Genomic DNA, 11,700 nt, shown 5'->3' with positions numbered 1-11,700 from the left:
GACAATACTTAAACAAGTAAGGATCATCCCAATAAAATTTTTTAACTTCTATCAAGAATTTATTCTTATCCTGTGAATTCCAATGAGAAGGCATTTTATTTGTCACAATAAAATTTACAATGTTAGCAAACCAGGGCATAATAGTAGCATAAAACAACTGATCATCTGGAAAATTTTCATTTATTGGTATTTCATTATGAGATGATTCAGTGATTATTCTAGATAAATGATCGGCTACGACATTTTCTTTTCCTCTTTTATCTTTAATTATAATATCAAATTCTTGTAACAATAAAATCCACCGTATTAATCTTGGCTTAGCATCTTGTTTATTTGATAAATATTTTACTGCAGAATGATCAGTGTACACAATAGTAGTAGAACCAATTAAATAAGATCGAAACTTATCTAATGCAAATACTACTGAAAGTAATTCTTTTTCAGTAGTTGGATAATTTATTTGGGCACTATTTAAAGTTCTACTAGCATAATAAATTGCATACAGATTTCCTTCTTTTATTTGTCCTAACATAGCTCCTATAGCATAATCACTTGCATCACACATTAATTCAAATGGTAAAGACCAATCTGGAGGTTGTAAAATAGGTGATGTAATTAAAAGATTAATTATTTTTTAAAAGCATTTTCACATTGCTGAGTCCATTCAAATTGTGTATCTTTTGTTAAAAGATTCGAAATTGGTTTAGATATTATGCTGAAATTTTTTATAAACCTTCTATAAAAACCTGCGTGACCCAAGAATGATCGAACTTCTTTGACCGTTTTTGGTGATGTTAAATTAGCAATAACATCAACTTTGGTTTTATCAACTTCAATTCCTTTTTCAGATATCACATGACCTAACACAATCCCAGATTTAACCATATAATGACATTTTTCTCAATTTAAAACAAGATTTTTTTCTTCACATCGATTTAATATTTCTTCTAGGTTTTTAAGACAATTTTCAAATGAGTTTCCAAAAACAGTTATATCATCCATAAAAACTTCTACAAATTCTTCAATCATATCACTGAAAATACTTAGCATGCATCTTTGAAAAGTAGCCGGAGCATTACATAAACCAAATGGCATTCTTTTAAATGCAAAAGTTCCGAAAGGACAAGTGAAAGTAGTTTTTTCTTGATCTTCTAATGATATAGGTATTTGATAATACCCGAATACCAATCAAGAAAACAATAATAAGAATTTCCTGCTACTTTTTCTAGAATTTGATATAAAATTGGTAGTGGGAAATGATCTTTTCTAGTTGCATCATTTAATTTTCTATAATCAATATACACTACAACAAAAATGGCTTTTCGCAGCGCGCAAATTCGTTTTCCGCAGCGCACATTGCACGCTGCAAAGTTCAAAGCTGTTGAAAGTTTAAGATTATCCGCGGCGTACATGTGCGCGCTGTTAATCTTATTATCCGCGGCGTGCACATGCACGCCGTTAATACTATTATCCGCAGCGTGCAATGTACGCCGTTAATAATTATTGCAAAATCTAATTTTAGCGACGATTTTAAAATTTCCGTCGCTACTAGCGACGGTTATAAATCGTCGCTATATTTATAGGCGACAGTTTTTAAACGGTCGCTAAGTTTAGCGACGGTTTTAAAACTGTCGATACATTTAGCGACGGAATTTCATAATCCGTCGCTAATCTTTTCGTTAAAATAAAAAAAAATTTACTTTTATAATTTAATAAAATTTTTAAAAAAACTTACAATCTAATAACAATACTCGTGATTTTTAATAATATTTACAAAGTAAGTAAAAATCGAAACAAAAAAGTACAATAAATCGAAACTAAAATCTTAAAATCGTGAGAAAAATTCTGAGTGTTGTGAAGAAATGGGAAGGGAATGCGAATATTTATAGACTATTAGCGACGTTTAAATTTAAACCGTCGCTACTAGCGACGGTTTTATAAAAAACTGTCGCCGATGTAAACCTTGCGACGGGTATAAGAAAACCGTCGCTAAATATAGCGACGAGAATTTCGCGACGGTTATTTTAAACCCGTCGCAATGTTTTACATCGGCGACGGTGTATTTAAAACCGTCGCCAATAGCGACGGTTTAAAAATAACAGTCGCTAAATTTAAATCAGCGACGGTTAAATAAACCGTCGCTAAATGATGGCGAACCCATTTTCCACGGCGTGCTTATAAATGCACGCCGTTAAAAAAAATTTATTTTTTTAAAAAAAAATGATTTACTATTAACTGCGCACATAAACATGCACGCCGTTAATAATATTATTAACAGCGTGCCTTTATTGTGTGCTGCGAAAATTGCATAAGTTATTAACAGCTCACATATAACTGCACGCTGCGGATATTACTATCCGCAGCCTGCTTTTAATGCACGCTGTTAATACTGTCAAGTGCAATAATATTAACAGCGCACATATGGATGCACGCCGTTAAAAGTAATATTCGCAGCGTGCTTTTAATGCACGCTGTTGATGACGTGCTGCGGAAAATCATTTTTCTTGTAGTGACACATACGCCAACTAGATGGAATCCTAGTTTGTAATAACTCTCCTTTTTCATTTTTTATAAGAGTGATGCCTGATTTTTTAGGTACTACTTGTGTTAGACTTACCCATTTACTATCTGAGATTGGATAGATAATTCCTGCGTCTAATAGTTTTAATACTTCATTCTTAAAAACTTCCTTCATATGTGGATTTAACCTTCTTTGTGGTTGTTGATATGTTTTAGCATTTTCTTCCAAATGAATTTTATGTGTGCAAATTAAAAGATTTATACCTTTTATATCTTTCAAAGTCCATCCAATTGCATTTTTATATTTTTTAAGTAATTTAATTAAATCTTCTTCTTGATTTGGTAGAAGAGTGGAAGAAATTACCACAGGAAATGTTTTATTTTCACCAAGAAATGCATATTTCAATTTGAATGGTAAAACTTTTAATTCAAGTTTTGTATTATCATCTTCTTTAAAATTATTTTCAAACTCAAAATTTTTTATTGAAAAAACTTCATATTGTTGATTTAAATTTTCTTCTTGTATATTTTCTTCCACAATTGTTTCAATTTCATTATCATATTCATTTTCATTAATACTTGGTTTTTTACATAAATTGAATACATTAAGTTTTAGAGTCATATTTCCAAAAGACAATTTCATTATTCCATTTCGACAATTAATTAAAGCATTTGAAGTTGCTAGAAATGGTCGTCCCAATATTACTGGAATTTCATTATGTACTTGTATTGGTTGTGTATCCAAAACAATAAAATCTACATGAAATATGAATTTATCAACTTGAACCAACACATCTTCTACAATACCTCTAGGTATTTTGATTGTCCTATTCGCCAGTAAGAGAGTAACAGAAGTGGGTTTTAATTCTCCTAAATTAAGTTTTTCATAAACTGAATAAGGAAGTAAATTCACACTTGCTCCCAAATCTAACAAAGTTTTTTTAATTTTATTTTCTCCAATAATACATGAAATTGTTGGACAACCAGGATCTTTATATTTTAAACTAGAATTATTTTGAAGAATAGAACTTACTTGTTCAGCCAAGAATGCTTTCTTCTTCACATGCAATTTTCTCTTCACAGTACATAAGTCTTTTAAAAATTTTGCATATGAAGGTACTTGTTTAATAGCATCTAATAATGGAATATTTATCTTTACTTGTTTAAAAACTTCATAGATATCAGAATCATTTTTTTGTTTTTTATGATTTGTTAATGCATGAGGAAATGGTGGATGTTTATTTGATTCATTTACTATTTCAGATGATTTATCATTTAACATATTATTTTTAGAATTTAAGGTATCATCATTCTCAAAAGTATCAGGATTATCATCTTTACTCTTTGATTTTAAATGATCCTTGTTTTCATTACTATATGGATCATTAACTATTTTACCACTTCTAAGGGTAATAACAGATTTTATTTGATCAATTTTTTCATTTTTTAATTCTTGATTTTGATTTTTAGGAATAGGTTGAGGTTGAGATGGAAATTTTCCTTTTTCATGAATATTAAGTGCAGATGCAAATTTTGCAAGAGTTTCTTTCAAATCAGTCATAGATTGACTGTTTTGAATATTGATAGATTATTGCTTTTGGATAAATGCATGAATTATATCTTCAAAGTATTTTCTTGGAGGTGTAACATAAGGAATAAAACCTTGATGATTTTGGTTATTTTTAAAATATTGTTGTGAGAGTTGTGCATTATTATCATTCCTCCAACTAAAATTAGGATGATTTTTCCATCCAGGATTATATGATGTTGAAAAAAGATCTAATATTTGTTTTTTATAATTGTTAACATAATTTGCTTGTTCATGGAGACATTCTTTAAATGAAGGTAATGTTGGACAATCTTTTATAGCATGATCTTGTGTATCACATATATGACAAACAATTTCTTGAATACTTTTTAATTGACCACTCTTTTTCATTTCTAATGACTCAATTTTTCTTGCTAAAGATGCAAGTTTAGCTTGAATATCTATATCATCTTTAAGATTATAGGTACCACCTCCATTTGTTGAATTATTGATTTTAGTTGTTGGTGGTTCTATGGTGCCTATATTATCCCAATTTTGAGCATTTTCTGCTAATGAATCCAAATACTTCATAGCTTCATTTGGGTTTTTATCTTCAAAAGTTCCATTACACATGAATTCTATCATTTGCCTATCTTTAGGTATTAGACCTTCATAAAAGTGAGAAACTATTCTCCATGTTTCAAAACCATGATGTGGGCATGTATTAAGTAATTCTTTATATCTATCCCAACATTGATAAAATGTTTCTCCTTGTTTTTGAGAAAAAGTAGTAATTTGTCTTTTAAAAGAGTTTGTTCTATGGGAAGGAAAAAACTTTTTGAGAAATTGTTGTTGCATTTCTTCCCATGATCTTATTGAACTTGATCTCAAATTTTGTAGCCNAAAAAACAACACAATACTTATAAATAAAACATAATTAACAAATATAAACTTAATTTATACCTCCCCGGCAACGGCGCCAAAAACTTGCTACTACTTAAATTATAATTCACCCAAGTGTAGGTTATCTGCAAGTAATATATTTCGTAAGTACGAGATCGATCCACAGAGAGGTTATTTTATGTTTAAATTTATTAATTTATAGATTACCAAATGCAAGAACGAAGTTTACAGATTATAAATTTTGTTAAGGCTCGAGGATTTATTCTTGGTTTATGTAATATTGTTTAACTAAAAATAAAACAAAGGAAACCACCATAAATAATGGTTCCAAGAAAATTAAATATTTAAACACACACCTAATATAATATAGTTCCCACTATAGAAAATACCGAATTCACCGATATTTTATATATGGTATCTATGATTATATATATAACTATATAAATATATAATTGCATAAAATAAATGTTAAATTAAATCATTATATTTCATTTAGAACAACCGGCAGAGCCACGCTATTGTCTAAATGAAATATATGATTTAATAAGTTAGTTGCGGGAAAGTAAAAGTTAACTGCGGAAAATAAAAATTAATTGCGATAAAGTAAATGTTAGATGCGGAAAGTAAAAGTTAGTTGCGATAAAGTAAATGTTAGATGCGGAAAGTAAAAATTTGTTGCGATAAAGTAAATGTTAGATTGTTAGATATCATAATATTTCATTTAGAACAACCGGCAGAGCCACGCTATCGTCTAAATGAAATATATGATATAATTAGCTTGGAATACAAATTAAATCTGATACGTGGCATTGTTTTACCAAATGTTTCCTTAGTGGCTTGCGCACACATGGAGATTATTGGTTTCCAGCCTATATACCATATTCAAATTACTGAACTAATAAAAAGAGGTATTTAATTTCCAGAATAAGAATGAATATAAGGTTTAGCTATGGAAATTTTACAAAACATAAAAGGAATTACAAAAGATATACCAGAGAAATGAAACAACAGAGGATTTACTGAGGGCCACCTCAGAAACATAAATTCAAAAAAACCACCCATGAACGCCTTAAACGCCATCTCTCGGCTAAACAGGCTGAAGGGCTACAACATGAATTTATGTCATATATATATATATGTATGTATGTATAATATAACAATAATAGTTTATGGAATATTTATTGTATCAAAATTAAACAACAAATCAAGATAACCACTTCAATGGTATCAAGCATTTGATGTAAATTGATAACAACAAATAATTCATTTTTATACATACAATAAAAAAGAAATTAGCAAAATGAAAAGAAATAAAGAAAGAATATACAAAATATAAACAATCTTACTTCACCAAGAATTCATCCTCTTCACCTTGACATAATAGATTTAGCTTTCCATGAACTTACTTTTGATCAACACTAAAAACATCACTCATAATTTGGAAAATGAAAAATATATTGGAACTTAGAACTTTTATACACATTCACACTATATTTTACAATGAGATAGAATGATTCTCAAGCTTGCACAAGGCCTCTATTTATAGGCCAAATGTAAGGCCCGAGATTATATCACCTTAATCCGAGATTATTTAATTTACGAATTTTGGAATGATGAATTAGATTCCACGGTTTTTTTGTAATTAAGTAGGATTAAAATTGAATTAAAAGATTGAGCGGGGGCCGTTTTGCAAATAGTGACAAGTTGAGGGACTAAAGTGCAAATATGGAAATTTAAGTGGGACACTTGTCTTGGCCATCCCTTGAACGTGTCATTGTTTACTTCAAATTCAGAATTGGCATGGGGAAAACCGAGAGTATCCATGGCTAGCTTCCTTAATGGTTTTCTTATCTTCAAAGCTTCATTTTGCAACATCCAACCATCAACTTATTAATCCAAGTATAGATTCTTGATCCTTACCTTAAGAGCTTCAAGTGGAGGTAATTTTCATCCATTTCCAGCATGTTTCGAAATTTAGATGTTGTAGGATTTGTGATTTAATTGTTGATATGTGTTCTTGAGTATATAGAGATTATAGAACCGTAATCGGATCGAAGAACGGACATCGTATGAATTGGTTTGAAAATATTCAACATGCTGTTCGAACCTAGTAGGGCAGATTTTATTATGTTGTGGTTGATATTATGAGGTTTTTAGTCGTTGGTATGGGATTATTGATGTTTGAGTTGCCGGGTATATCGAATTTGCGCCATTATGCCGCCGGAATTGATATAGATTGAGTTTTGAGCAAACCAAGTATGAGCAAACCAAGTCTTACTTTGAATTGTTTGATTGACATGGTGTTGTTCGAATTGTGCATGTTCAGAATTGGTGTAGAAGATTCGGACTCGAGATCATAGCTTCAGACCGAGACTACGAACGAAAGGTATAATTCAATGTGGTACTGGGAGATTGACTCGAGTAGGATATACTTGGGTTTCCCTAAATCACATATTGATTGTTATTATATGCCTTGATTTGAATTGATATGTTTACTCTACTGATTTATAGGAATCATGTTATAGACGAGTATTAGACGAGTAATCTTGTGACAGAAGTGCCGGATAGTGATGGAATCGTCATTGGCACATTGCACTCTGTTACAGGATAGTGTATTGGCTAGTGTGCCAAAGTCTGTGACGGATAGGTCAAGAATTGGAGTTTCTTCTATTACTGATAATCGATATGGACTACCAACGTCTCGAAACCGGGATCCCTAGACTAGGAGTGAGTCTAGTCTTAGATGTGGAGTCACGAGTTTATTTCCAGTTTTATATTGATTCATGTTTTCAGATTTGGTACATGTTACTGATATCTGTTTCATGCTTTTGTATTGATTATATACTCGCATGTTTCGTTGATTTATACTGGGAATTATTTCTCACCGGGGTTATCCGGCTGTTGTCTTGTCTGTATGTGTACATGACAACAGGTGGGACAGGATCAGGGGCCAGAAGATGAGGAGAGATGGTGTTAGAGTGGAGACTTCGGACTTTGATGTATATAGGGTTTTGACACTTAACATTTAGTTGTTGAACCTTAGTTTTAAATGATTGTATGTTGTACCAGATTTATACTTTTATACTGATGTGTATAGGAGTTTGATTTCACTACGTTCTGCAATTAAAGAAAAATTTTATGACCCTAATTACGTAATTAGTAAATTGATCCTAATGATGATTAAGAATCGATTAGCGTCCGGGTCCCCACAACAGGTGGTATCGGAGCGATAGATCCTTTAGACTGAGATAGAAGCTAGTGAGCGGGGTAGACTGAGTTTTCTTTCCTTGCTTATGATTGCTAGCATGACTTCCTGCTTTACTACATGCTTGCCTGATTATCTGATTTTGATATGGTAATGTGTATTATTGGAAATGGATCAGAACCGATTCTTGATCAGAGGGAAGATGATCAGAAAGGGACTGAGACAAATTTGTAAATTGTGATTGCTAACCCTTTCGATAATCAGATATGCCTCCAAGAAGAGTACCGGAACAAGGCAGTACTTTGAATATTCCGATGGATGTTACAGCCACTCCGATGGAGACATTATTGAAGAGATTTCAGTCTTTTCATTCGCCGACTCTGAGTGTGAGAGCTAGTTAGACGACATAGAGATGCTGCTTGACTCTTTGGACTACACTGATGAGCGGAGAGTGAAACTGATAGGACACCAGTTGCATGATGTTGCCAAGAACTGGTGGATTACGACCAAGAGGGCCTTGGAGCAACGAGGTACGCCTATTACTTGGAATGTCTTCAAAACCGAATTCTATCAGAGATTCTTCCCTGTGTCATACAGAAAGGACAAAGGTGCTGAGTTTGCGAATCTGAGACAAGGGCAGTTGAACATTGAGGAATATGTGTCTAAATTCTCTACACTACTGAGATTTGCTCCACATGTGGCCGAGAATGAGGAAGCGGTGGCTGATCAGTTCATCAATGGCTTGAATCCGGAGATATTTACATTGGTGAACACTGGGCGACCAAACAACTTTGCTGACGCCCTGAACAGAGCAAAGGGAGCAGAAGCTGGTCTGATGAGACAGAGAGGAGCTTCATATGTTGCCCCAGCACCGATACCCCAACAACCCCCTCCCAGATTCGAGAGTGGTAGCAGTAGTGGTGGAAAGAAGGACTATTTGAAAGCCAGAGGAAGACAGTTTAAGAAGTCTGGCAGTAGTTCTTCCAGTTCCAGTGGCTCGAGGCAGACTGCTCAGAGCCAAAGTTATACAGGACCATATCGCAGCACTTGTGGAGGGAAGCATTCCACAGAGCAGTGCCGCGGAGTGTTTTGCTCTTGTCGTATATGTCGACAGCAGGGACATTTTGCCCGAGTATTTCCCAAGAGAGGTGCACAGGGATCCCAGGCAGCAGAGTCATCTGGATCAGTGGCTAAGACTGGTAGACGACCAGCTACAGTCCACTCCTTTCAGCCAGCACCAGCTCAGTCACTGCAGAGGCCAGGGGAAAGCCAGACAGTTAGCCAGCCTCCTAGACAGAAGGCCAGGGTGTTCGCTTTGACTGAGGAGCAGGCTCAGGACGCACCTGATGACGTTGCAGGTAACTGTTTTATTTCTGGTTGTCCTGCATATGTATTGTTTGATATTGGTGCCTCGCATACTTTTATTTCGGAGCGATTTGCATTGAGTCATGCATTGCCTATTGAGTCGTTGTCTGCGGCAGTGTCTGTCTCTTCTCCGTTAGGGACAGGGTTGATATCAGTGAAGTCTGTTAAATCTTGTATACTGCAGTATGATGGGCATGAGATCGAGTTAGACTGTATTGTGCTTGGGATTTCTGATTTTTATTGTATTATCGGTATCGATATACTGACCAAGTACAGAGCTACAGTTGATTGTTTCCACAAGATTGTACGATTCAGACCTGAGATGGCTGAGGAATGGAAATTTTACGGTAAGGGTTCTCGAGCCCGAATTCCTTTGATATCTGCTATGAATATGACTCGATTATTGCAGAAAGGAGCGGATGGATTCCTTGTCTATTCAGTTGATTTACTGAAATCGAGTCCATGATTGGTGGATTTTCCAGTGGTTTGCGAGTTTGCTGATGTCTTCCCAGATGAGATTCCCGGTTTGCCTCCGATTCGAGAGATAGACTTCAGCATCGAGTTGATGCCAGGTACAGTTCCGATTTCCAGAGCTCCGTACAGAATGGCACCGATTGAGTTGAAAGAGTTGAAAGAACAGTTGGAGGACTTACTGGCCAAGGGTTACATCAGACCGCGTGTTTCTCCTTGGGGTGCTCCAGTATTATTTTTGAGGAAGAAAGACGGTTCTATGAGACTCTGTATCGACTACCGGCAACTGAACAAAGCAACGGTAAAGAATAAATATCCCTTGGCTCGCATTGATGATTTGTTTGATCAGTTGCAGGGTTCATCTGTATATTCCAAGATCGATTTGAGATCTGGATACCATCAGCTGAGAGTCAGTGATTCTGATATCTCAAAGACAACATTCAGAACCAGGTATGGACATTACGAGTTTATTGTCATGCCGTTTGGTTGACGAATGCACCGGCTGTATTTATAGGGTTGATGGACCGTGTCTTCCAGAAATATCTCGATGATTTTGTGATCATTTTTATTGATGATATTTTGATTTATTCGAAGAATATGATTGAGCATGCAGAACATTTGAGAACTGTGTTGAAAATTATGAGAACTGAGAAATTGTATGCTAAACTGTCAAAATGTGAGTTCTGGTTGAGACAAGTAGTATTTCTGGCTCATATCATATCCGGAGATGGTATATCAATTGATCCCAGCAAGGTTGAGGCTGTGATTTCTTGGCCGAGACCGACATCAGTGCCAGAGATTCGTAGTTTTATGGGTTTGGCAGGATAATACCGTCGGTCTATTAAAGATTTCTCGAGCATTGCCAAACCGATTACTCAGTTAACTCAGAAGAATGCTCCGTTTGTGTGATCAGAAGACTGTGAGTCCAGTTTTCTGGAATTGAAGAAAAGATTGACCAGTGCACTGATACTGACTATCCCCTCAGGTACTGGTGGATTTGTTGTTTATTGTGACGCTTCTCACAGAGGTTTGGGTTGTGTATTGATGCAACGAGGGCATGTGATTGCTTATGCCTTGAGACAGCTGAAGCCACACGAGACTCGCTACCCAATTCATGATCTTGAATTGGCAGCCATTGTATTTGCTTTGAAGATATGGCGACACTACCTCTACGGTGAGAAATTTGAAATTTATTTTGATCACAAAAGTTTGAAATATCTGTTTTCACAATCAGAACTGAATATGAGACAGCGAAGAAGTCTGGATTTACTGAAAGACTTTAATTGTGAAATCAAATACTATCCGGGGAAGTCTAGTGCAGCACCTGATGCATTGAGTCGAAAGGTATGTGCTTTATCCTTATCGACAATAGGTGTTTCAAATTTGATTGAAGACTGCTGTTTGTCTGAATTGGTATTTGAGACAGATTGTAGACCGTTGAGATTATATTCTATTCAAGCTGAACCAGAACTGATTTTGAAGATTAAAGCGGCTCAGAAAGTTGATTAGAAAGTTCAGAAATCGATTGAGATGGTCAAATCAGGTCATCAATCAGAGTTTCAGGTACGTGAGGATGTACTGTATGTGAATAATCGTCTTGTTGTGCCGAATGTTTCAGAGTTGAAACAGCAGATATTGATTGAAGCGCACAACAGTCGATTCAGTATCCATCCTTGTGGCAGAAAGATGTATAATGACTTGAAGACAC

At 34.7% G+C, this 11,700-nt stretch overlaps 1 non-coding gene across 1 annotated transcript; it reads left to right on the top strand.

The window, feature by feature from the left end:
- Positions 1-4,751: 4,751 nt before the first annotated feature.
- On the top strand, positions 4,752-4,862 carry LOC140963690 (small nucleolar RNA R71). The gene has a single exon (XR_012172736.1). It is a non-coding gene; the product is annotated as a small nucleolar RNA R71 (small nucleolar RNA).
- Positions 4,863-11,700: the final 6,838 nt, after the last annotated feature.

The sequence above is a fragment of the Primulina huaijiensis genome, chromosome 17 (assembly GCF_012295235.1).
Source record: "Primulina huaijiensis isolate GDHJ02 chromosome 17, ASM1229523v2, whole genome shotgun sequence".
In the NCBI taxonomy this organism is placed as follows: Eukaryota; Viridiplantae; Streptophyta; class Magnoliopsida; order Lamiales; family Gesneriaceae; genus Primulina; species Primulina huaijiensis.
The sequence above is the reverse complement of the archived record's forward strand: the minus strand, read 5'-3'. Positions and strand labels throughout refer to the sequence as shown.